The 25,442-nt window shown below is 52.2% G+C and overlaps 1 protein-coding gene across 2 annotated transcripts in view; it reads left to right on the forward strand.

The window, feature by feature from the left end:
* The window catches only part of Spsb1 (splA/ryanodine receptor domain and SOCS box containing 1), a 61,005-nt gene that overhangs the window by 10,173 nt on the left and 25,390 nt on the right, over positions 1–25,442 (forward strand). The window contains exon 1 of one of the 2 annotated variants that reach the window (XM_057784580.1): positions 4,100–4,117. The exons of the other annotated variant lie outside the window; for it this stretch is intronic. The gene's annotated coding sequence lies outside the window, so the exon portion shown is untranslated. Of the gene's footprint in view, positions 1–4,099; positions 4,118–25,442 lie in introns of those variants that run through there. 2 annotated transcript variants of the gene reach the window in all.

Here is a 25,442-nt window from a genome sequence, read left to right on the forward strand (position 1 = left end):
CTCCTCAGTTGGGCGATTTTAGGGCTCACAAGAACGGTTGGCTGTGTTTGTCTGGGATACATGGAAATGGGGGAGGGGAGAGCTTCCTAAAGACACGCAGCAGTGTTCAGTTATGGTAATTATCTATAGGTTATATTTATGTGTTAGGGTTTCTTTGAAAAGACTTTCCTCAGAGTGATGATCATTGCTCTGTCCTATGTGTTGACTCCTATGATCACCCCCCCCCCCCACACACACACACCATTTGCCCTCTAAGGTCCCTCAAAGCCAGCCTTCCTGCCACCAACCTGCTTTCAGGACTGTCTGGAAAGCTCAAGATAAAATGCGCCCCCCCCCTTTAAAAATTCCTTCATCCTTCAACCACTGTCCCCTGAATGCCTGCTCTGTCCAGGCCGTCCTGGTGTCTGCACCAAGGGAGATGCCCAGACAGAGCTAACCCGGAGGTCGCGTCTGAGCCGAGCCCGCATGACTGGCTCTCTGTCTTCCCTGTAATGATCTTGCCACAGCTGAGGTTTGCATTACGGTCAGATGTTCACCTCAGAGACTGGCAGGCACAGATACCTGACAACAGTGTCCAGGACTCCTGCTCACTGCCTTCTTCAGCAGGCATGGTCATCCTCCTAGGAAGGCCATCAGGTTCAGGAATAGCACTGGTGTTCTGAAAAATTAGAAGGGCTCTGGGGCCTTGGAGGTTTACACCGAGCATTCCCTGAACCTGCGTTTTTGGACACTTTCCCCAGTTTCTACAGAGTCTTGGGTCCATTTGAACTGGAGGGGGGTACTTGAGCAGTTTAGGGATCTCTACAAGATGAATTCTTTTTTTTTTTGAGTGGTAGTTTGCTCTGCTCAGCATGGATTTGGAGTCCATCCCCAGAGAAGCCGACTCTGAGAAGCCTTCTCCCTCCTTCTCTGTCTCTGTCTTCTCTCTGAAATGCTTCCAGGAACCTGGCAGGAATCAATAGACGCAAACCATACCAGGGCCAGGCAGGCAGTGCCCTGCTGTTTCTGCAAGTTGCTGGGTGTCAGGTATGACACATGACTTCACCTGGCGTGTTTTGAGTGTGCATGGGGTGCTATGTCTGTTTCTTCCTGAGAAGGTGGGTTTAGAGTAACCCGAGGAAAAAGAACTTTCTCTTTGGTACTGAGCCGTGTGTCCTTCCCCCCCAGCCAGGTGAAGCAGCTGTACTTAGACCTTTTAGAAACCGGGGCTCTATGTCTCTCTCCTAAGCGTGTCAGTGAGTTGAGACTCATGACCCTTCAGGAGGACCAGACTTCCTGTTGGTATAGCTGGCTCCCTGCTGTCTTTCTGAATATTTTATAATGTGCACAGCGCATGCTGTCAGCACATGCCACTGTCTCACAGGGCCCAGTATATGCAGTAGGACGTAGTGCAAGCCGTGCTTCTCAGGTCTTAACTGTGGTGTGATTTATGAGGCACAGTTTGCCTGATCTAAGTGTCCACGTTGATTTTTAAGACATAGTACACAGGTGGATAGCCATTGATGCTCTCTCTCTCTCTCTCTCTCTCTCTCTCTCTCTCACTCTCACTCTCTCTCAGTGTGTGTGTGTGTCTGTGTCTATGTGTGTCTGTGACAGAGACAGGGTCTCTCTGTGGCTATGGTTATCCTATAACTATCTCTGTAGACCAGGCTGGCCTTGAACTCACAGAGATCTGCCTGTCTCTGCCTCCCAGTGCTTGTTTTACAGGTGTGCGGCACTGCACCTGGCTTCATTAACATTTATGAGTCCTGTTTCTCCTCACAACGGCAGCATCCTTGCGAGCGAGGAAAGTTGGGGGAGACAGTGCTCTCAGGTTGCTTGGCTGCTGGCTGCGGTCCAGGTGGGCACTAATGTGATCTCTTGGACAAGACACTTATGAACTAAATTTCCTGTCACTTGAACAGTATCACTTTGACTCATCCTGTAAAAGTGGCACAGCTTTGGAAAGCCCCCAGGGAAAGCTGTCCCCAGGATGTGACCAAGGGTGGCATGTGAAGATTGTCCACGCTAGACCCATTGTGAGTTTGGGGTGGTCCTGGGTGTGAATCACTTATTTCCTTCCTGGGCTTAGGAAGGAGTCCAGTTCTTTGGCGCAGAGGGAGCATCTGTGTCGGATTTCCTTCTAAGTCTTCCCACTAACACGAGATGCAGACTCTTCAGTCCGTTCACAGACAGCTAAAAACAAGCCGAGTGCTGCACATGGAGGTGCATTGCATGCCTGTAATTCCAGGACTTGAGAAGCTGAGGCAGGAGATTTGTAAATTCTAGGCCAGTGTGGACTACATAGTGATCCTGTTGCCAAAGAAAAGAAAAAAAATCAAAATCGAAAGCTTAATGGAGTCACATAAGAATTCCTGCTGACACAGTAATGTGGATGCAAGCAGTCCCTGTTTTGTTGTATGTTTTTTTCATTTTTTTCTGTGTATGTGTTGTGAATGCATTTTTATTGAGCACACACATGTGTGTTTGCGTGTGCAGGTGTGCACTCGCGAGTATGTATGCATGTAGAAGCCTCAGGCTGATGTTGGGAGCCATCCTCCATCACCCTTCCACGTTATTCCTAAGTCAGTTTCCTGGTCAGGCCCAGACTGCACCAATCTGGTTAGTCTTGTTAGCCCACTTGTTCCAGGGACTGCCTGTCGTCACCTTCTGAGGATGCCATGACAGGTGGGCCACCATGGCCATCTGGCATGTATGTGGTTTTGGGGACCCATGCTCTGATCCTCATACTCCCCGTCACCCCCTAAGCCATCTTCCCCAGCCCCCCAGTGTATCATCACCCTCTGCCTACCACTGAGCTGGAAGCCAGTCAGGATGGGGGTGGTGAGACTCAGTCACCACAGAACCACAGTACAGCCCTGTGGTGGGATGTGCCGGGCTGTGTAGGGAGAGTTTCTGGCGGAGGGAGGCAAAGGGGTGGATGATGCACATGACTGGGCCCAGGTTAAGGAGGAGGTGGGAGAGTGAGTAGCAGCGAGTTCAGCTCACCTACTCCCGATCCCCAGTGTGTGGTCCTCAGCAGATGTTGGTGGTGGCCGCGTGAGCGACACCAGCATCTCAGAGAGGTAAGGAAAAGATCCCGAGGCTTGCACTTTCCACAGACAGCCCTGGACATGTTTAGTGGTTCTGCTGGGCTGTCAGCAGATCCAGCCACATCCAGCGAATCTTCCACATTCTCACGAATACCTAGAGCAGCTGCTGGCTGGGAAAGCTGGAAGGCTTCTCACAGCTACCCTCGGTCTTTCCTGGTGGGAAGACGAGCCCAGAGCTGGGAGCTGACATCAGTGATTTACTCTTCTGCCTGTCTTCTGCATGTCTACAGGGACATCAGCCAGAGGTGTAGCGGACTTGAGTTGGTAACCAGGAGGTGGAGGGAAGTGGGGGAGGGAGCAGGGTTCTCACACTTACTTATGCTCTTTGTCTAAGAATTCACATTAAAACAAAACTGAGAAAACGGAGGCCTTGCCGCTGGGCTTCCCTTGTAGTGCCACGTCTTTCTCTGAGAAAACCAGCCCTGAGCGTCAGGCTTTAATTACCTTCCCGAGGGGCGCTTCCTGTGGATATTTCTAGTGATGAGTGGCTGAGACTGAGCTCCTAAATAAAATTAGGGTTTTAACTGGGTCATAAGCTCACATGCTCCCAGAGGCTGGGAAGGGAGGCGGCAGGGCATCGGGAAGACTGAGGCAAAGAAGTGTGTGTCCTGGCTAAGTAGTAGCTTGACAGTAGAGCCCAGTGGTGTGGCAGCGTTGCCAAGAGTCTAGATTTGATTTTTTTTTTCAATAAAAACTTTGACACAGATGATTCAGCGAGTTTTGTTTGAGAAGTGCCCAAACTGCCCTGGTTGGAAATACAATCTCTACGATGAGATGGAGGACAAGACTGGGGAGCCCATGGGGTCACACAGTTAGGGTCCAGGGCAGCTGAGATGGGAACTGTTTCTGCACCTGGTCCAACCCCCTGCCCACTTGCCCAGGTTGCATTGTGGGTAAAACTGAGTAGTGACTCAGCAGATCCTCCGGCAAGAGCCGCATGCTGACACCGAGGGGACAGCTGCCTGCTCATGAAGAGATGGTGTTTGTGTGATGTCTTCCTGGGTACCCTGCACAGAGCCTCTCAGGTCGGTTTTTCTCAGTTTGGGGGATCTAATGCATACACCTGGTAGATAATCCATTATCTTTACACTGCAGATAAGCAAACTGTGACCTGCTGAGGCTCCACCCCCTCTGGTGGGTGGGATTTGAGTACAAGTCTGATTCCCTTGTCTGCCTGTTAAATAAGTACGCAGTACTCTTGTCTGGTGCCAATGACCTTGCCCCTGGGCCATGGCTGCGTTCTAATTATATCCACTGGCAGGCATCATCACCCATCACTTGAAGGGCACTGGGATTGGAGGTTGAGGCCCCCCTCGCTCCTCTCCAGTTGGGAACCTAAGGTACACAGGCTGCCCCACCTCTGAGGGGTGCTGACTAATTCTCTTTGCAAAGGGTTGTTTCACAGGCTTGCGCTTCCAGTAACCACGTGGGTGGATTTGTTTCACTAAAGGGGAAAATGAAACAAAACAAAACATGGAGGGGTTTTCTTTCCCAAGAAGAGGACTGGTGGCTCAGGGCATCCTGTGCGTTTCTGCAGCCAGCAGGGCCTCTTGGCCGGCTCCAGGGAGAAAGCGCTTAGTCATTTGCAAGCAGATCCAGGTGCAGGGAGGTCAGGGAGGTGGAGGGGCTGTGGGGCACAAGAGGCCCTGCCCTGCCCAAGGAACCATAACAGCTGGGTGCTCCCTCCTGCTCAGCCCTGCCCCAGACTGCAGGAGGAGAACTGGGCAAAGAAGAAGGTGGCAGGTGAGACAGCCACCCAGACCCTTGGGGCTCATGGCACTCCCAAGGGAGGTGGCCTGGCAAGAAGGTGCGCTCAGCTGATGCAGGCCAGCTGCCTACTGCTGTTGGAGTAGTTTGGAGATCGGGGCGTGCCTAGGCTGCTTAGGTTCTACTGGAGAGTGTACAAGGCAGTTCCAAGAGACCGTGTGTGTGTCCGCATGGATATTTCCACATAGCTTCATCCATGGCATCACTACACCTGGTTGGGTCCAGGCACTATCAAAGCAGAGCCTACTTCGGTGCTGATATTGGCAGGATACGAGGAGCCTCTGCTAGGTCCTAAACTAAAGGTAGAGCCCCTTTTAGTCACCCTACAGTGAGGGAGCACAAGTGACGGCAGAGACTGATTACTTGGGTGGCGGACATGGGAGGTTTGGTACCTTGTAGCCCCTGTGTGTCCCTGTCTTAGAACACGGGCATAAACAGGCCGCACAGGGGTCGCTCAGAGTGCAGCGGATAGTTGCTCTTCTCCAGGGTGGCAGACTCTTGTCTGGATCAGGCCACAGGGGAAGCTGGGTTTAGTCTGTGTGTGGAGGAGGTTGATGCTGTTTTGAGCTTGGCTGGGAATCAGAGAGATGACTGCATTCTAGCGTTGGCACTTCCTGCTTCTGTGACCTGAGTGTGCTGGTCACTCCTCTGAGCCTCCAGTTTCCCCCTGCGAAGTGGGAGTGTCAGAATGCCCTATGGAATTGATACATGTAGGTGAGTTGCCTGGGGGTGCCCTGCCTATTGGAAATGAGGCAGCTTATCATAAAGAGGGCGGATAGCCAGATAACTCTCCCCAAATATAACACTAGTGGAGGTGGGCAAAGGGACCAGCAGTGTTTGGGTTGAATTTTAATGGCAGTCAGGATTTACACAGGTGACTATGGGAAAGCTATGTGGGGGCCGTGTCTCTGACACTGGGTCTTAGGTCTGAGAGGGCTGAGCGAGGGCCGTGTATATGCAGAGTCTTCAGGGGTGTACCTAAGACTTGGGTAATCGGTGCCTGGGAGATGTCATCGGAGAAGGCACTATGATGCCTGGATTTTCAATTTGATACTTGGGAGGCGCGTGCATGTGTGTGGGTGTGAGTGTGTGTGTCTTGTCTGTATGTCCGTCTTTGTCTTTCCCTTCCCCCTACAAGTCGATTGGTTCCTCGAGTCTGAGCTTTTTATTCTTCTCCGACCTCCCATTTATCACACTGCATATTAAGGGTGTCTGTGTACCAGACTTGGCCATGAACCAGTCCCCTCCCCAGCCATAGGAAGCAGAGTGGACAGTTGTGGGCAGTGAAGCCAGGTGGAGACAGGAAGCAGCTGCACTCTTTCCCCCTTTCCGGGCAGGTTAGGGAAGCACGGTGATTGTTCTGGGAAGCTCAACTTGGACAGCGCCTGGGTTTCCTGTGGCCAGTGAGGGTGGAGCCTTAGGGCTGAGGCAAGGGCTGGAGGTGGGCGTGGGCATTGGAGGCTTATAGTGCCCTGCCAGACCCTCAGCTAAGGGGGTGGCTGATGGTGATAGACTCCCTCCACACCCATGCCTATTACTGTGCCTTCTCTCTGGCTTTCTTGCTTTCTCCCTTGGCAGCATAAGTCCTGCCCGAGAGGCAGTGTTTGCAAGCTCTCTGGGTAGCAGGCAGGAGAGAATAGAAGTACTGGTGTAGCCGTCCTCTGTCATGCTGTTCTTCGTTGTCGGTCTCTCCCCCCCCCCCCCCGCCCTGCACACCTTCCCTTCCCGTGTCCTGAAAACACTGTGCCCTGCCTTCCACAGCTGTTGATAAGGGCGTGAGGCCCCTTCTGCAGAACCACAGCTGGACTGAGCATAGACACAGATGTGTGGCTGATGCCTGCCTGTGGGCCACTGTGCCATCGTTCAGACAATTGTACCTTTGTGAGTTGCTCTGCCAGACAAGGCAGGGTTCTTGGCCCTAAGGATTGGCCTTCCCTGGTGGGGACAGTCATATGAGCTGGTGATTAGAACGCAGTGTAACTGTGCAGAAGCCACTCTGGCAGGAGCCCAGCCTGCGATGGTGCCCTAGAACAGGTCCTAATGAGGAGTCAGGAGCTGCAGAGGCAGAAGTCTGTGGGGCAGCAGTGGGTGGGCCTATGTAAGTCTCCCAGGCCACTGATCACCTGACTTCATAGCCCTGCAACACCAGTTCCCTTCAAGCTAGCCCCACCACTCTGGGATACTGGAGTGTAGACCCCCTGCTCTCTTTTGAAGCTGAGTTGATATAAGGAGGTATAGGGACCCTCTTAGCTACACACCTGTAATAAACTCTTGGGAGGCTAAAGCAAGAGGGTCGCTACATATCTGTGGCTGGCCTAGGCTGTGTAGCAAGACCCAGCGTCCAGAATATAAGAAGCAGGCAAGGAACTCTACTTTTAAGCCCACTGGATCAGGGGACAAGGCATAGAGATTGGACGTCCAGGTTGCATCTACTGCAGTTTCTTTGCCTCTTCCGATCTTTCACGACAAGAACTTCCTCCTACAGAGAGGTGTGGAGATCCACTGCCGCTCTGTGTTGTCCTTACAGCGGTGTGGGGAGCACTCTGGGAGAAAGACTAGAGGGTCGTGATTAGCCATCGCCGTCTCAGGACAGGTCTGCCCTCTGCATGTTAGACACATCCGCTGGTTTGGCTAGCCAAGCCAGAGGCTTAGTCCCCTAGAAGACTTTGCCTCCTCTCAGGTTCCTTCCACCTCTGCCTCACCTCAGGTGCGTATGGGTGTGGGGTGGCCACAGGAGCCCCTTTGTCCTCAGGTATGATCAGTTTGTTTGGCATGCCTCGGTTAGTCCTTATAACATCGAGAAGTAAGTCCCCACTCCTTCCATCTCTGAGTGTTGTATGCGGTAGCACAGTAAGACCCTGGAGGAGCCGAGAAGACCCAGCTGGGGCTGTTGATCACTCCCTCAGTATCTGCCCCGAGACCCTGAAGGAAGGGCCAGAGTACACTTCAGGTTCAGACATGGCTTAATCACTGTCAGAATTGCCCATCTTATACAGTAGCTGGGACATGGCGGCTGCACATGGTGGGTACATGGTAGAAATGGAAATGAAGGGCTGAGCGAGGGAGTGAGCAAGGCCATCTCCTCACTGATGATGGAGCTAGCACCTTTATCTAGCCAGGTCATGCTTTATGGATGTCCACTGACTGGCTCTCAGGGGCTCCACCCATCGTGTTCTGAAGCTGCTGTGTCTAGAACAGTGTCTGGCTTACCGTGGGATTGAGTCTTTTGACCTAGTACGATGGACAAGGTTGCCTTGGCTCTCTAGCCTTTGCGTTGCTCCTAAAGGATCGGGTCTGTCTCCTTCCTCCCTACACACACATCCCCACCCTCCTCCTGAAGGTGGACTGAGGGCGGATCCCTGCTCGGCTCTCCCCACACAGGCTGACCATCTTCCTCCTGCAGGGCCGCTGAAGGCGGACTCTGTGTGTCTTACTTCTTCATGCAGGGCTTTTTGTTTATCTCGCTGGTGGTTTGGAGACCGTACATCCTGGGGTGAAATGAGAGGGGTGGAGTTCCAGTAGACTCTCACTGTACAAGTTCAGTGGGGCAGGAGGAACCAAGCTTTACCAGGTTTCAGGGGAAGCCCCCCTCTGAAACCAGCCCCCCCCCCCAATTCCTATGAACTGTTTAAATGTCTGAATTCCTGAGATCCCCACTCCCACCCACTAGGCTACAGCAAGGGGAGTAACCTTGGCCGTGATTCTAGAGACGGAGGCAGCAGAGTAATTACTGTTACTGGAAGTAATCTTATTTCCTCTCGGCCTTCTCTGTCCCACTAGAAGAAAATTAAAAAAATAAAAATGAAATCAAAACAAAACAAAAACTTCCCCAAAACACCAAGCCGAAAGAATTCTTAAACCTCTCTAGTTTAGTCTGCGTGGTTGGTCGGGAAGGGCCTTGGGTGGGGGGGTGCCTTAAACATTTGCATTCCTGGGGCTTAGCTGGCTCTTTGGGTGTAGAGTTTCTGGGTTAGTGGTCCACCAAGATGGAGTCAGAGCTCCTTACGAAGAATGTGTGTGTGTGTGTGTGTGTGTGTGTGTGAGAGAGAGAGAGAGAGAGAGAGAGTGTGTGTGTGTGTGTATGTGTGTGAGTGTGTGTGTGTGTTGGAATTACAAATATCCTGCCAGGCATGGGTGGCCTCCTTCAGCACCAAGACCATGGAAACGCACTCTTGTGCTAGAGAGAGACATGTCGCCTAGTTGGGCCTTCAGACCCTTATAGCACGTTCACTGTGTGTTGGGGGGCACAGCTGAGAAGGGGTGAGAGGCTTTGGGGAAGTAACTAGCAGTGAGAGACAGACACGGGGTTGTTCCTGTCCTATCACATCAAAGGCCATTAGGGTTGGAGTCACCTGATGGTCACTGTAAGGTGCCATTGTCCTCAGGACCAGTCTAATGGCAGAGACAGTAAGATGCAGGTCCCATGACGGAGTTGGGGGGGGGGAGATGAGCACGTTAGACAGGTAGGTGGTGCTGGGCAGGCCAAGGTCATGGCGAGGGATTTTTATGGACTGTGGAGGAAGACTACCAACCACCTCTGCTCTGGGTCAAGATACAGTTCCACCGTAGGCAAGAAACTGTCGTAGGCATGGGGCTGCAGAGCTGGGTGTCTCCAGTGGTGGCCAGAGAGGATGACAGCCACAGGAAAAGTGTGCCACCTATGATGCCCCCCTCTGGCCTCTTATCCTATGAAGGAGCCTGTCTGGTATCTGTTTTATACATGGGAAAAAGCTGTCCGTCTGTCCTTGGGAAATACACAGCCGGCTCATGTTGGACAGACTGGTGAAATGCCTCCCTCTGAACTCCCATCCTGTAGGAGGCACAAAGGGTCTTTATTACCCCCTGAGCCCCTGGGTTTAGCCCCGGAGATGGAGTCTTACCCCGTCCTCTCCCAGTGGCTTGTCTCTCATCAGCTCCTAATACACACCAGGCTCAGGACTCAGTGGGTGCCCGCATTGTCTCATCTAATATTCAAGTCATTCTTATAAGACAGGGGCTGCTATCCAGTTTACAGAAAGGGGAAACTGAGACCCACAATATCACAGGTTATAGCTGACCTATGCTTGCAGAGCACACTGAAAATTTCAAAGCTCATGAGTCTTTCTGATAATTGGCAAATTTCTCACAGACTCTTATCTGTTCCTGTTTGGAGAACTATCCATTAGCTGGGCCCTCTGTGTGGTGTGTTCACCAGCTATTAGCAGGTGGGATTGGAAGCCCCCACTGAAAACTGACCAAGAGGAAACATGTGTGAGCAGGACCGAGGGGCTGCGCTAGTAAGTTTTCTTCAAAGCTGGAGAAGAAATAGCTTCATCTCTGGACAGAGTGTAAAGGGGGACTGGGGAGCACTGTGCTCAGGGGTTCCGAGGCAATCAGGGCACCTGCTGGTTCCATTGTGGTTGAAACTTAGTAGATTATTTTGGAGGGCCGCGAGGAGCCACATGCGGGTGCAGGTATTATAGAGGGACAGTGGTTTATGACGTTGAACCTGGCTTTGGTGACTCTGGCAGCTAGCAGGAGGCAGAGGTCCTTTGCCTGGAGGGCAGCTCTGGCTTAAGTCACCAGACACAGCAGCCTCTCACCCTCACCACACCCTTCCCAAGGCTCTTCCCAGACACCTTTTGTTGTCTGGCTCTGACAGACGTCTGGGCTCCCAGGGAGGTTCCTGATGAGGGATCTTAGAAATAGGTCACTCCCTTCCCGTGTAGCCAGCACTGACCTAGATGTGACCTGCCCCGTGTGACGGTATCTCTGTCTGAGTGTAACTCTTTGATGCTGGCAGTGGAGGGACCAGGTGGCCATCTCTTCCCAGCTTGGCCTTTGAAGACTTTGTCATCTCAGCCACAGCACTCTGCATGCTCTTTCAGTCAGCCCCTCCTCCCCTCTGCCATATTGGAAAGGGGAAATCCAGCCTTGACCTCTTCTGCTCTCATGAGAGCCCTGGCTGGGCTGGCGGCTCCCAGTCTCTGGATGAAACAGTTCCTGCTGAGCCGAAGCCAAGGGTTGCTGGGGCTTGATATAGCCCCTCTCTGGTCCCCTACCCCTTTGCCTCCCACAGAATCCTGGGGTTTTCCATTTCTCCCTGGCTTGCTTTCTCAGTCCCCCAACCCCCAGACCTTTTGGCTGGGGCTTTAGGAGATCAGCCCATGGATGGTAGAGGCCATTCTTGGAACCATAGACCTTCCCCTGCCTCTCTCTCAGGTCCTGGTTCCTGAGAACCAGAGAGAAAGCTCAGGGGGCTTTCTTCTAGCGAGGAAAACTGAGGTATGAACCCCAAGGAGGGGGTTACTTTATCTGAGCCACAGGATTCCTCCCAGGGTATCTGGTGGCTCCATCTTGGTCACGATTTTTCGGTTTTCTAGGCTACTTCTCTTCCCTTCTTCTAGTTCCTACCTGTTTTATGTAGCTCTATTAGGACCTTTATTTATCCCTCCCCAGACTGTCTCAGCTTGTGGAGTGTGTGTGTGTGTGTGTGTGTGTGTGTGTGTGTGTATGTGTGTGTGTGTGTGTGTGTGAGATAGCTTGAATGTGGAGGTTAAAGGACAACTTGCGGTGGGGGGTTGGTTCTCACGTGCTATGCTGTGAGTTCCAGGGATTCATGCATGCTAGCTAAGCCCCTACCAGGCGAGTTCCATCCTCAGGCCAAGGGACACTAACTTCCAATAATCTCATCCCTATATTTTTCTCAGTCAGCCAGTCTGGCCCCCCATGATACAGCTGGACCAGACCCCAAGTGAGCAGGCTTGTCCTCATCACCGTGTGCACACACTGTGAAGCAAGCCTATGGAAGCCGTGAATGACATTTTCAGTGGCCAGCAGTGTCATTCTGTCTGCTCTGCTCTATGCAGGCTCTGCTCAGCACATAGTAGGTCCTCAGTAAGCTTCTAGGGAGTGTGAAGATGCCCAGTGCTGACTGCATGTGCTTGTCTATCCTCAGTGCCTTTATGAGGAGGTGTGGCAGCCTAGGGGGTCTTGGACTGTACCTGCTGGGGAAGCTGGATGGGTGGGCGTGGGGTAGGAGTCAAGACAAAAACTTATTGTGTCCTTGGAGAAAGTTCAAACCTGGCTTTTCCTGACCCTGGATTAGCCAGTGGCCATCCTGTCTTCCCATAAAGAGAACTTTGTGTTTGGCTCCTGGTGGGAGTCAGCCGCTGGTCAGTGCCTCCTAATGACCAGAGACTCTGGGATGGGTGTGACAGCCTTGAAGCCATGGTGCATGTACCATGGCGATAACTCTGTGACCCTTGATTTCTCAGAGCTGACACCAGGCTAGGCGGTCATGTTTGAGACAAGAGGTCTGTTTTCTCTGTGGGGAATGGGGGGTGGGGGAGAGGGCTGTGTGGCCGGATCCAGTGCAGATGCGTTCTTCTTTCTGAGAAGGCAGGGGCACTGGCCTCTCCGGCTGGTGGATGGGAAGGCGGTCAGGTGCAGGTGCTGTGGTTGGCTGTCCTGTCTGGAAGGACAGTACTTGCTGGCTGTTGCTCCCAAAGAGAAGGTTTGTGTGGATGGAGGGGATATATTGGGCCTCTTCTGTGCCCAGTGTGGATGTCGATTCTCCAAGCTGGGACAGGGTGCCTAGAAGGACCAACACTCTGTTGTCCAGCCCTCAGCTGACACTCTTGGTTCTGGGCCAGGGAGAAGTCAGGGAGCGAGGAACCGAAGCTGCTGCCTGCTTCCTAGGCACAACCAGCTCTCCCCACTAGAGATAGTTTTGGCTGCAGAGAATTGAGTCTGAGTCTCTAGAAATGGGGGGCCTGGAAGGCAAGCTGGGGCTAAAGCGGCATTTACAGCCAGTCAGTTGGGGACAGGCAGAGGAATGCAGAGAGAGCCCTTCAGGACGGTGGTATATCTTGGGGAGGTGCTAGGCCCTGCTTCCCTGGGAGTATTGTGCAGTATTTTTGGGGAGCACAGTGTATCAGACAGAAAGAGCCTCTCATTCACCCCACAGGCATGTTTTATTACCACTCCAGGCACTATTCCAGACCCTGGGATGTGGTGGGCAAGATGAACTTCCTGCCCGCGTGGAGTTCCTGTTCTGGTGAAGACTGTCTCAGGCCGCTGTCTCCGTGAACATAATGTTTCTGGAGAAGCACGGGCTGGGCTCCTGAGGTAGGAGGACTGGGGCAGACGTGCCGGCAATCCCAGGTGATGGCTGGCAGGCCTCTGTGGTATGTTGCCCTCAGAGCGAGGCCTGATGGGAGAGGGAGAGCCCTCTGAATGAAGGACAACCCTTGGTGGTGCAGAGACTGGATGAGGTGTGGCAGGTGAGGAAAAGCAGGTGATGCGACCCAAATAGAAGACCTACAGGCCCTGTGAGACACTAGCTCATGCCTGAAGGCAGCCACGGGAGAGTGTGGGCGATGGAAAGACAAGATCTGGCGTAGGAGCCACAGAAGGACTGTGGCGTGAGGGACTTGTGCTGGCCCTTAGAAGGAGCAGAGGTGGGGATAACAACCTGGTTCTTCCTAGACTGACCGGATTTCTGCCTTCAAACTTACACATGATGTGACATCAAATAAGTGTCACCAGGTGGCAGGTGCTCCATCTGGATGATTGTCTGACGTGTGCTATGTGCCTGGCACTAACTTTGAGAAGGTTTAGTACTAGCAGTTACTGCACTCCGCTGCTGTGCTGAAGTAGGCACCAGGGGACGGGGGTCCACGGCTCAGCACAGACGGGATGATGCGAAACAGGTCAATGACAGAAAGCTCGCAAAAGCCCGCGAAGGCACAGGAACGGTGTCACACGGGGGAGATGCCGTAAGACTTTCCAGTGTCAAAGGCTCTCTGGGGCAAAACTCAATGAGGAAACAGGACATGCCTGGTGGAAGAAACTGCATGGGCCAGAAATAGTCTTTGTCAAGTTCAGCTTGGAACCATGGAAGAGTTCTCACTCAGCATGCCAGTGGCCCTGTGCTCAGTTCCCAGCACCATAAATAAATAGTTTAAAATATTCATAAGCAAACAATCTGAAAGCCCTCAACCTGGGAAAATGGTTCAGATGTTAAAGAGCTTGCCATGCACACACAAGAGGCTGAGTTTAATCCCCCAGAACTCACAGCATGCGCCTGCAGTCCCAGTGCTGGGGAGGCAGAGACAGGAGGAGCCCTGGGGCTTGTAGCCAGCCAGGCAGGCTCAGTCACTGAGCTCCAGGTTCAGAAGGAAACCCTGCCCTAAGGAGTGAGTAAGGAAGATGCTCAGGGTTGACCTCTGGCCTCCACATGGACACACACACACGGGGACACACCCCAAAGCTTAACCTGCTTGTCAGCAGGGACTTTTCCGCATCAGAAAATAAAATCTAAAAAGGGGGAAAAAATGCTTTGGTAAACTGTAAGGTTGCTTAAAAAAGAAGAAAAAGAAAAGACAAGGAGGAAGAATCTGGGCCCAGGGGTTCCAGCCTTGGCGTCACCAACTGTGTCTCTTGCTATTTAAGCATCTAATTTCATTCCTTCTGGCCTCTTTCTCAGAAGGTCATTTAGGCAAAAGTCCCAGGATCGTTTTGACTGGTCCCCTATCTTCACTGTTCTAGGGCCATGTAAATCTCCTGATGCAGCAGTTTGGGGTCATGTCCCAACTCCCAGGGCCCAGCAGTCGATCAAGGCCTACTTTGTGACTAGGGACAGGAGGGTCTTCAAAATCAGAACTGAGGCATATCACCAAAGTGAGACAAAGCAGGTTCTGGGCAAAGACATCAGATGCTTTGTGTTGGGGACATAGATCATTCTCATAGGGTAGTCATGAAGGGAGGCAGGAAGGAATCTAGAAGGATGTCACAAATTACTGTTGACTGCTGTCCTTGAAGTGACCTGTCCCTGGCAGACTTACAAAGGTCATCTGCATACTTCATGGGTGACCACCAGACAGTTTAACATAGGGACATAGGAGACTGCACCGCGAAGATGCTGAGTTCTGGGGGCTGATTGGGAGGGTCTGGGAGGACCTCAAGAGAAGGGCTCAGCACAGTCTACACCCTGAAAGCCGGTTTAGTCTCTGCCCACTCCTGACACCCTTCTCCATGTGAAGCTACCTGCATCATTTTGGGTGACAAAATGGAACCTGCCATTAGCATGCCCCCGCAGTCTCAGCATCCTGGAGAGGTCACACCTGGTTTTAACTTTGACATAGTTCATGGAAGATGAGCAGGGCGTGTTTCTAAAACCTGAGCTGCGTTCTCACTTGGGTGTTTTACTTTCTGGCCTGCCATTGAACTTTGTTTCTCCATAAATCCTGGAGGGAAGTTAGAGCTGGCTCTCCTTGGCATTCCTGGCTCCTCTTGAGTAGCAAGGAAGATGTCTGTTGTGCTGCTCGGAAAGCCAGTCGTATACACCTCATTGCAGAGTGCTTGATTTGTCAGGGTTAAAGGTCAATGTATCAAAGAGTGGTGTCAGAGACAGAGTATCTCAGGTCCAACCAGAAAGATCTGAGTCAGATAACTGGCCCAGTCTAATACTGCCATTGTCCCAGCTGTCCCCAAGAACATGACGGGGCCAGCTGCTGACATCAGGTGGGAGCATTCCCATGCAGGGCAGAATTTGCTTCTCTCTGCCATTGAATGGTTGGGCCTCTGGTGCTCATGGGAAGAGAGTCCCCTAATGGTGATCAGAATCTACTCAGAACACCGCCAAGAGACTCAAGTCTCCCCCTGCCACAGAGATAGACACCCATGGGCCACTGAGATTCCACCCTGCACAAATTCTCAAACCACTGGAGGCGCAAACACACACCCTGCCAAGAAGAGTCCGGAGTGGTGTCCCACAGTCCGCTCCATTGTGCTTTGCATGGGGGTCAGAGACATGATCAGAATAGATGCAGAGGTAGGAGGAGCTTGGCCTAGATGGCTCTGTGAATGGCCTCCTTGGAGGGCTGTGGAGATCTGGCACAGGAGCTGCGGGAAAAATCTAAGAGTTTCAAGGAGTTGGGATACCCACACGGCCCTGCTGCAGCAGCTGTATCTACTTACTCAGAGAGAGCTGGAGGCCAGAGGGACCCTGCACATTCACCCCCTGGAGATAAACAGCACCCTGGTGTAGCTGAGCAGACGCAGCAAGCCCAACTTTCCAAGGGGCTTTCTTTATTCCTAAAGTTTAGTCTACTTTGGTTTATTTCAAAGATGCATTGCTTTTGAGTCAAAACATTAAAAATCCCCCTGGATGCATTATAGAGATTGTTGGCTGTGAGGGAAGAGGGTGTTGGAGGGAGGGGACAACTAGAACATTCTCTAAGCCTTTTCTGCCTGCTGCCCTGGCCAGCTCTCTAGGAGGTACCATGTCCCAAAGGCATCCCCTTCTCCATCTGAGGGTCTTTGCTTTAGGACTGGTGTTTCAGGGCTGGGTAATGGGGTGGTTTCTTGTGTTTAGAGGACTCTGCTGTTGTTTCTTAGCTGAGAGTCCAGCATGACCCTTGTGCACAGGTGTAGTGCATCAGACAGGCTGGGTGACCCTCTGTGCCCTCCTGAGTAGCCCTCACAGGATGACCCACGGGGATGGGGAAGAAAATACAGCTTTATTTCTGTATAAATAAACTGTGTCCGTTTAAGTTTCTGGGGTGGGTGTGTGTGTTTCATGATGTTTGAACTTAGTCGATGTAGCATTATTGTGACCATAGTATATATTATTAGTCTATATCATCTGTGTGTGTGTGTTTTGGGAGTAATTGTTTAAAAATGGACACTTTGTCACATAGGTATAAAAACTGGAAAACATGGTGGATTCTGGTACAAAAGAGGCTCTGGTTAATGAAAGGAATGGGTGCTGTGAGTGGCCTAAGTAATTTGGGGAGATGCTTCTTCTGGGCAAGGGAAGCCGGACCAAGAGAAGGAAGGCTATGGGAAGAGTGACAAACAGCTAGATGCCACACTTCTCTGCCGATGTAGCTGGTCCTCCCACTTGAGTCTGGGCCTGGAAGACCCAAGTTTGGGTGAAAGTTTGGCCACTCAAGGGCCAGCAACTTAGAGTCTGGCTAGTAAACCGCCATTGTCCATCTCCTGGCAATGGTGATCCACTGCCGAGGGCAGCACTTTGTTACCAGTAGATCCCCAGACACCCTGCCTTCTGGGGCTTCATTCTTACAGCTCAAGTACCTGGAGTCGAACAGTGTTGACTGGAGTTTATTTCCCTGTTCAAACCATGCGGCGCTAGCTCTTGTACTGCCCAGAGGAAGGAGGATCTCTGCCTGCTAGAAATCTGGAGTGTGCACATGATGTCTCATTTTAATTTGGGGTTCCCCTGTCTGTAACAAGTCTTTCTCTTTTCCATCAGCCAGCTCCCAAATAATGAGACTTCTTATTAATTATGAAAGCTCAGCCTATAGCTTAGGCTTGTTGCTAACCAGCTCTTCTAACTTAAATGAACTCATTTCCATTAATCTATGTTCTGCCATGTGGCATTCATTACCTCTCTCCCATCGTGCATATCCCATTTCCTCTCCATGTCTCCTTGCATCTCTCTCTGACCCCTAGATTTCCTCCCCCTACTTCCTCTCTCTGCCTGGAAGTCCTGCCTATACCTCCTGCCTAGTTATTGGCTGTTCAGCTCTTTATTAAACCAATCACAGCCATATATCTTCACACAGTGTAAATATCCCACAATACCTGTCAACTTGAGTTTGAATATCTTTTCAAGCAAGTCTGGAGTCTGTTTGCCGTTTGTTTTTGTTTGTGAGTGGACTGTCCGCATCCTCTGGCCGCATCACGTCTCTGTGTTAGCAGATCCAAAAGCCAGTGTAGCGAGAGCCACCCCCTGCAGTAATTTCACACTGAGGACTCAGGCGGGCAAAGGGGACCAATTTGAACTGTAGTGTCAGAGGGAACTTGGCCCCGACCTGTGGTGTGAGGGACGCCCAGCGAGGAAAACCTCTGTGTTAGGACTAAGGTGAGTCGGGTTGAGGACAGAAACTGACAGATACATAGAGACTGGAGGGCAGGGGGTGTCTGATTGCGTCCTTATGAGAGATATTGTTTGTGGGTAGATATGGAGCCACTGAAGCAGAAGGGCAGCAGAGGCCTGCAGCATTGCTGGAGTGGGGCACTGGGCAGCGAGGCTATGCGTCACGGAGAGTACAGCGTCTGTGTCAAGGACATGGCAAGAGTTCCAGATGAGTCTGAGAAGTATGGCGGAAGCTTTTCTTAGGCTGTTCAATGTATTGATTAGGAGTCCATGACCTTGAAGGGCAGCTGGACTGGGCCTGAGTAGCCTGCTTCTGCAGGCTGAGTGCGGATGGGAACAGAGGCCACAGGAAGTGTGGGCAGCAGAGAGGGCACTGGGAGCCAGAATAACATTGGCACTCTCAGCCCACTCCTGGGCGCTCTGCCTCAGACTTGACATCAATGATTTGTCTGTTTGTTTTGTTTTATGCAACAGAGTCTCTTGTAACCCTGCCTTGCCTTGAACTCTCCATATAGTGGGAGCTGGCTTCAAACTCCCGTCCATTCTGCCTCAGCCTACCCCAAGTGCTAGGATTATGGCCACTACACTTAGATTCAGCTTAATTCTCTCCAACAAGTGGGTGTATTGGGCACCAGCAGCACCCAGGTGTCTCCAAGCTGCTTTCCATATGTGGTCCTGGTTGATACCCTGTCCATTGTCTCCCCGACAGAGGAGCCCTGTGCTCAGGAGAGATGTGAGCTTTTTGCTACTTGAGGCTTGATTCGGCTTTTTTTGAACTGGCTTCTACCTCCTGCCACTTGTCTCCTTGCCTGTTTAGTGAGACCTGCACCTGCACATGGGCTGCCCAGAGTGGCCCAGATTGGACCCAGATGCAGTCTGGGAACTGTGACTGGAAGGAAAGGATGGTGCAGAGAGCCCTGGGAAATGGTCATCAGGTGAACGGTGCCCTTCCCTTTGTGCTTAGCCTCCTGTCCTTTTCAGCACGGCTGCTCTTGGGAGGACAGACAGTATTGGCCAATGGTCGGCTTAAAGAGACAGAGGGCACTGCCAGGGGCACATTTCTTAGCAGTTTGAGCATCTGTCCCAGAATACCAGGATTAAAGAGTTCTTCCTCCATTCCTTTTAGATTTCTATGCCACAAGTTTTCCTTTATTTTCATATAAAATATGAAAATACAAAATATAAAATTCATATAAAATAAGTGTTTATGGGGGCTGGAGAGATGGCTCAGAAGTTAAGAGCATTGCCTGCTCTTCCAAAGGTCCTGAGTTCAATTCCCAGCAACCACATGGTGGCTCATAACCATCTTGTAATGGGGTCTGGTGCCCTCTTCTGGCCAGCAGGCATATACACAGACAGAATATTGTATACATAATAAATAAGTAAATAAATATTTTTTTTTAAAAAAAATAAGTGTTTATTGTGGCAAAGATAGATGACCTAAAATTTACTGCTTGAATCCTAGGCTCAAACCCAATGCCGCATGCATCCCAGGCAAGTGCTCTACCCCTGAGCCCCATCTCCAGCTCCCAGCCATTTTAAAGAGTAAGCTCAGGCTGATGAGATAGCTCAGTGGACGAAGGCACTTGTCCCCAAGCCTGATCACCTGAGCTCAGTACTCGGAACCAAGCGGTGAAAGGGGAGAACTGGTTCCCACAATGTCTGCTGACCTTCACAGGCCTGCCTTGGCATGCACAGCCCCCATACAACACACTAACAAACAAATGTGTGTGTGCAGGCTAAGTTCAGAGGGAGCAGTAATGTGCATGTCATCATGCATCTGTCACCATTGCCTGCTCCAGAACCTTCTCATGGTCCCCATTGAAAGTCTGTCCCAAGCAGCCCTCACTCTCCATCTCTACCACCCCACCCTGAGCCCCAACACCCACCAATCTAGATCAGTCTCTGAATTCATCCTCTATGAGGACCACGTAGAAGTGAAAACATACTATATTTGTCTTTTTGTGACTTACTTCATTTTCCAAAATACTCTCAAGGTTCGTCTTTGAGCAAATGTCAGAATTACCTGCCCTTCTAAGTCTGAATTGTAACTCACTGTCGGCACAGATTGCAGTTGTCCATCCATGTGCCCATCATCAGTAGACGTATGGGTTGCTCCCGCCCCTGGCTCCAATGAGTTGTGCAATGCCATGAGCACGACTTTCAGTTCTTTTGGACACCGTGATGGTTCATCTTCATGGTTAACTTGACTGGATTTAGAATTGCCATGGAAACACATGCTGAGCATGTCCACGAACGCATCTTCAGAAGAGCTAACTGAGGAGGGAGACCCACCCTGAGTGCAGTAGCACCATCCCGTGGGCTGTGGTACCGAACTGAGTAAAAGGAGGTGAGCTGAGCCCGAGCATTGGTCTCTTTTAGTTTCCTGACTGTAGGTGTGATGTGACTAGCCACCTCACGTTCCCGCTACCGTACTTTCTGCCATGATGGACTGTACCCCAGTCTGTGAGCCAGAATGAATCCTTCTAGAAGCCGGGTTTGTTGGGCATGCTGGCACAGCAGCAAGAAGAGCACCTAATTCGGTGGGCCGCTGCTGTGATGCACCCGGCCGGGTGGTTCACAGGCCTTGGGAACTAGTTCGCAGGGAAAAGCGGAAGAGTTTGGAGCCGTGGGCCAGCATGCTGTAAGCGGAATTGTCCTTGTGAGGGTTTGGAGCCGTGGGCCAGCATGCTGTAAGCGGAATTGTCCTTGTGAGGGTTTGGAGCCGTGGGCCAGCATGCTGTAAGCGGAATTGTCCTTGTGGGGGTTTGGAAGAATGCAGAGAGAAATGTGGGCAGTGGAGACCTGCATTAGGAGGTTTCAGAGAGGAACAGATACTGTGTTGGGAAGTAGGCCTGAAGCCATTCGTATTTTATTCTGGCAACTAAAGTTATGTCTGCATTCTACCTGTGTCCTGAGAATCTGAGTGAGACTTAAAGATGACGAGCCAGTTTATCTGGCAGAAGAAATTTCAAGAAAGGTTAGCATCTTTACACTGTGGTGTGGTTATTAACCGCTCTCATCCGGCCTTTGGTGGCAGGGAGCAGCAAGTGGAACAGAAAGATGGGGGAGATGTGTGGATTGGCTCAGAAAGGTGTGCCCGACTTTTAAATGTGGGCTGTGGGCATCAAATCAAGTCTTCCTGCTTGGAGGGCAAGCACTTTACCACACCGCCCGCCCCCCCCCTCTTGGTTCTTAACCTCCTTTCCCCAAAGCAAAAAAGAAGGAAAATAGAAAAGGAAAGGGAGAGGAAGGTGGCACATCAGCTGTTTGTGATGGCTTCTCAGGGACAGGTCAGAGTACCAGTCTCCATATGTACTGGCAGGTCCCTCACTTTAGCTTGCCAGACTGAGCCCAGCTGCCATGTTTATGGACCTGCCGCCCTGCCCTGCCCTTTGCAACAGGGAATGTGACTCTAACCGCTCTGTGGGGAGAGGACATGGCTCTCCACGTGTTCTGCTTTCTGGTTCCCACCCAGAAGCCCAGGGGAGCAAATGTACTAGTGGACTTTGTGCTGGGCGCTGTCTTCCCTGCCACTCCCTGGATCACTGCCCGATGTCCAGACCCTGCTTCCTGCTGTGATGAGGCCCAATGTCCTTGCCACTGGGCTCCAGACAGGGTTTCATATTCTTGCAACTTCTCCAGGGGGTTTCTGATAGCTTCTGGCTGGTTGTCTTGGGAATGTGCTGTTTAAATTTTCAGCACAACCGTATCAAAATCTAAACTCTGACCTACCCCCCTCCGCCCGCTCTTAAGTTCAGTGGCCTTCCTGTCTGTGACTGAGGCAGGATGAGGGGGCAGTGGATCCTCAAGTCCCTCTAAAGTAGCAGTTCTCAGCATATAGGCCGTGACCCCTTTGGGGGTCTAACCACCCTTGCATAGGAGTTGCCTAAGACTGTCGGAAAACACAGATATTTACATTATGATTCATAACAAAATTACAGTTATGGAGTTGAAAGAAAATAATTTTATGGTTGGGGTCACCACAACATGAGGAACTGTACTAAAGGGTCGCAGCGGTAGGGAAGTTGAGAACCCCCTGCTCCGAGACACACAAGGATCAGGGTTGAGCCCAAAGACTTAAGCCATCTTTCAGTGAGGTATGGCCTCTGCTTTCTCCGGGGCAGACCCCCAGCCTGACTGAAGGCTGTGGCTCACTTGCTTGTGCCCTAAGCCCTCCCTGGGTCGTGGGTCGTGGGCACAAACCCTCTGTGGAGGACGAGAGAATAGGATGGAGCCGAGAGTGGAGCACACGAAAGGCCCTGACCTCAGTCCCACCAGACTTGGACTTCAGTACTCCAGCCGCTGGCCCCGCCCCCTCGGTTTTGAGGATCATGTCTTTACTATGTTCAGAGCAGGGGTCTAGCTCCGCATACACTGGGAGGCCGCTGACACCCTGTGCATCCACGCTGGAGCCTCCAACCTCTGCCCTGCCTTCATTCTGCTTCCCGTTCCCTGTTCTCTGTCTCTCCCCTGGGCAAATCCCTGAACCCAGAGCAAGGTACTGTTCTGGTCAGAGAAAAATACAGCTCCAGGGAGGCTACTGAGTAGGGGACCCAAGTGAGCCTGAGGATGGACTGAGGGAATATTTAAGAGCATCTTCCAGGTGTTTGGTGGCTCCTATATGACAAGGATTTGGACCTTGTCCAAGGTTAGAGCCCCTATGCCCCCCAACACCAGGCAATGAATAGGGCTACTCTGCCTTCCAAGTCAAAGTGTGGGGAAGAGAAAGCATGGCTCACTCGCATGTGTGCCTGGAACGTAGTAAGGAATCGGGTGGAGGAAGGACAGATGCTTCTCCCTGCATGGCACCCTGCTGCAGGGAGCCTGGAGACTTGGAGAGAGGGTCTGAGGAGGGATGAGGTGTGTCACCCAGCTCTTTCTTGTTCCTTTGCTGCTTGAGCTTCCCTCCAGGGTCTACTTATGGTGTCCTAAGATCCTGGCAGTGGGGTGTCCCTAAATGGGAGAGATTGTGTCCTAGGAGAGGCTGATTCTGAAGGGAAGGTTCTGGATGTGCTAGGGCAGGAAGAGATTGGGGACCGGCGCCCTGACTGTGCCCGGCTGCACCTGAAACCCTACTGCCCAACCTCTGAGGACAGTGCCGAGCCCTGGTGCAGTCCTGGCCGCTCCTCTGCCAAGTTGAGCTGGAGCCTGGTGAGAAGTGCCTTTGCTCCTCTGGTGGTGAGTTTACTCATCGGATGGCAAGCTGCTTGGCCAGGGGTGGGAGGTGGGTGGGGGTGAGAGGGTTGGTCATGGCTGGCAGGCTGTGCGAGAACTGTGACGGTCCTCAGCCTGCCCCTGCCTGCGCTGATGTTTCTGGTGAGTCCCTTCTTGAGGTCTGATGGATGGGGGCATCACCTGTGCACCTGCCAAGCTTACTGGTGGAAAATAGTGTTGTGGACTTAGCTCAGTGCTCTGTGCTGTGGCCTGTGTTGGCCGTGACTCTGCAGTTACTGGGGTTCCGTGTGTTTCCCTGTCTTCCTGAGTGGGATGACACAGGGTCCCCAGGTCTTGGGAAATATTCAGAGGCACAGGAAGGGAATGAGTTACCTACTGGCCTCCCACTGGCTTGCAGCCTCCAGTCTTGGAGGGCCCTTAAACTGCTGAGCCGATTCCCCTGTAATTGTTCCCAGCAGTGAGGAGGGAGGCTTGCTAGGCCTTGGTGTTTGTTTTGCCTTCTGTGTTAGGCCAGTGGTAACCAAGGGCCGTTTCCCCTTGGTGACGGTGGAACTGGCTCTGGCCAGGAGTGATCAAGCAGCTCAGCACAGCAGGCCGGGGGACCCTGTGAGGCAGCCACGTTCAGAAGGATCCCCAGGTCTCAGCAGCCCGATGCTGCTTTCATTTTGCTCTCTAATTCTATCCCCCACCCCCTGGGGTGAAGACCCACAAGACCTTTCTCCTGGCTTTTCCCCAAGGCACTTGCCTGGAACATTCCAGAACTCTGGATTTTGTGGTAGGTGTTGGGAGACTGTGAGGCCACTTGCTGGCTGGCCACATGTGGGCGGGTCTTGGACAGGCTCATGGACTTCAGCCAAGATACAGGGTTGTGACTGACCACATGCCTAGGTTTCTGCAGGCCCAGGGTCCTGAGGTAATCCCAGACAGAGTTTGGAAGAGATGGCGGTGAGAGGCCAACCAGGGAAGGCTCTATGGAGGAGGCAGCCAGTGTAGACCTTGAGAGATGAGCTTCAGCTGACTGTAGGCCATTTAAGGGCAAAGACTTTTCTAGCAGTTGTGGTGCTGGGAAGTCCCAGGGTCTACCTGACCCATAGGAATCTAAGGGATATCTGAAGTAGGAGGACCTGAACGGACGGCTGAAGCCTGAAGGGTGGGCAGAGGGAGACTGAACCGTGAATAGGGGAGGAGCCTCAGGGTGGCGTCACCATGACAGTCCTCCCAGATCGCTATGACCACTGCCTTCTGTACCGTCTAGGAACGCAGTCTGTGCCCTACCCTGTCTACCTCTATGGGCCTTACAAAAGGGCTGGCGTCTCTGACCCAGGACAGGGAACATTGTCTGCCACCTCTGTCACATGGTCAGTTGTTTCAGGACCAACTTCCTAGAGGAAGATGAAGCCCTCCAAGCTTCCCTTCCCAAATAGCCCACACTAACAGTCCCAAGCCACCTGAGCTCATGTCACCTGAGGTCTGTCTGTTGCAGGTCCCCTCTGCGGGACCTTGGCTATGCATTTTCATCGAGCTCTTGGGCTTTGCTGGGTATCACAAGATGCAGGATGTGCCAGGTGACTGGTCCCCTCCTCCTTTTTAAAGGGAGTGTGCCTGTGTTGTATCCATAAGAGTCAGGCTGGTCCACGTGCAGGATCTCTATGCTGTCTGGTTTTCTATTTGGGGGCCTGGAGAGGGTGCTGTCAATCAGGAGAGATGAGTGCAGGGAGGAGGCTGTGCAACTTTCACACGGGTCCCTGCCACCAGCCCAGCTGCCAATACCATTAAGCCTCAGTGATTCATTGTAGTGCGCTGTGTTATGAAAACGCAGGTCCCAGCGGCTTGTTTTGTTGGCAGGTCCTGTCGCCTCAGCAGAAAAGAACTGCTTTTGATATGGGAACAGAAACTCAGACAGCAGGAGAGCTCGGCAGTGCCTTCGGTAGGAGCAGGGATTGCGGTCCAGCTCCAGCTGTGGGAACCTGAGTCTGGCAGGAAGGCCTGCAGGGAGGGCCTGAGGAGGGGTCTTCCCACAATTGGTCTGGTGGCAGCTGCCCAGCTGGGGTGTGCCAGGCCTTCCTGCTTGTGCCTTCGTAGTAACATGCATGTTGTTGTCTTGTGTCATGGGAAATCCAGCCGACTGCAGATGTACCTGTCTGAAGCTGGGCCTTGCTGCTTCCAGAGCTTTCTGCCAGCAAGGGCAGAGTATGCCTGGGGCGGCAGGAGCTGGGCCTTCCCAAGGCTGAGCTGGTTGCTGGGACTAGCGAGTGCTCTCCTTCTCTGCACCAGTTGTCGCCCTGGGTTGACCCATTAAACAACTCTCTGGCCACCTTCTCCCCATTCCCCTTTGTGCTCTCGTGATTTCAGAACTGGAATAAACAGGCCCCAGATCCAAACTGCTTTCCTGAGAAACTTTCCTTGTGCTCAGTCCTTGACTTCCTGGCGTCAGGGAGCAGAGGAAGCATGAAATGAGCATCCCGGGCCAAAGAGATGGCTCAGGGGCTACAGGGGCTTGCTACCAAGCCCGAGGACCT

This window comes from Chionomys nivalis, chromosome 11, assembly GCF_950005125.1.
Source record: "Chionomys nivalis chromosome 11, mChiNiv1.1, whole genome shotgun sequence".
NCBI lineage: Eukaryota > Metazoa > Chordata > Mammalia > Rodentia > Cricetidae > Chionomys > Chionomys nivalis.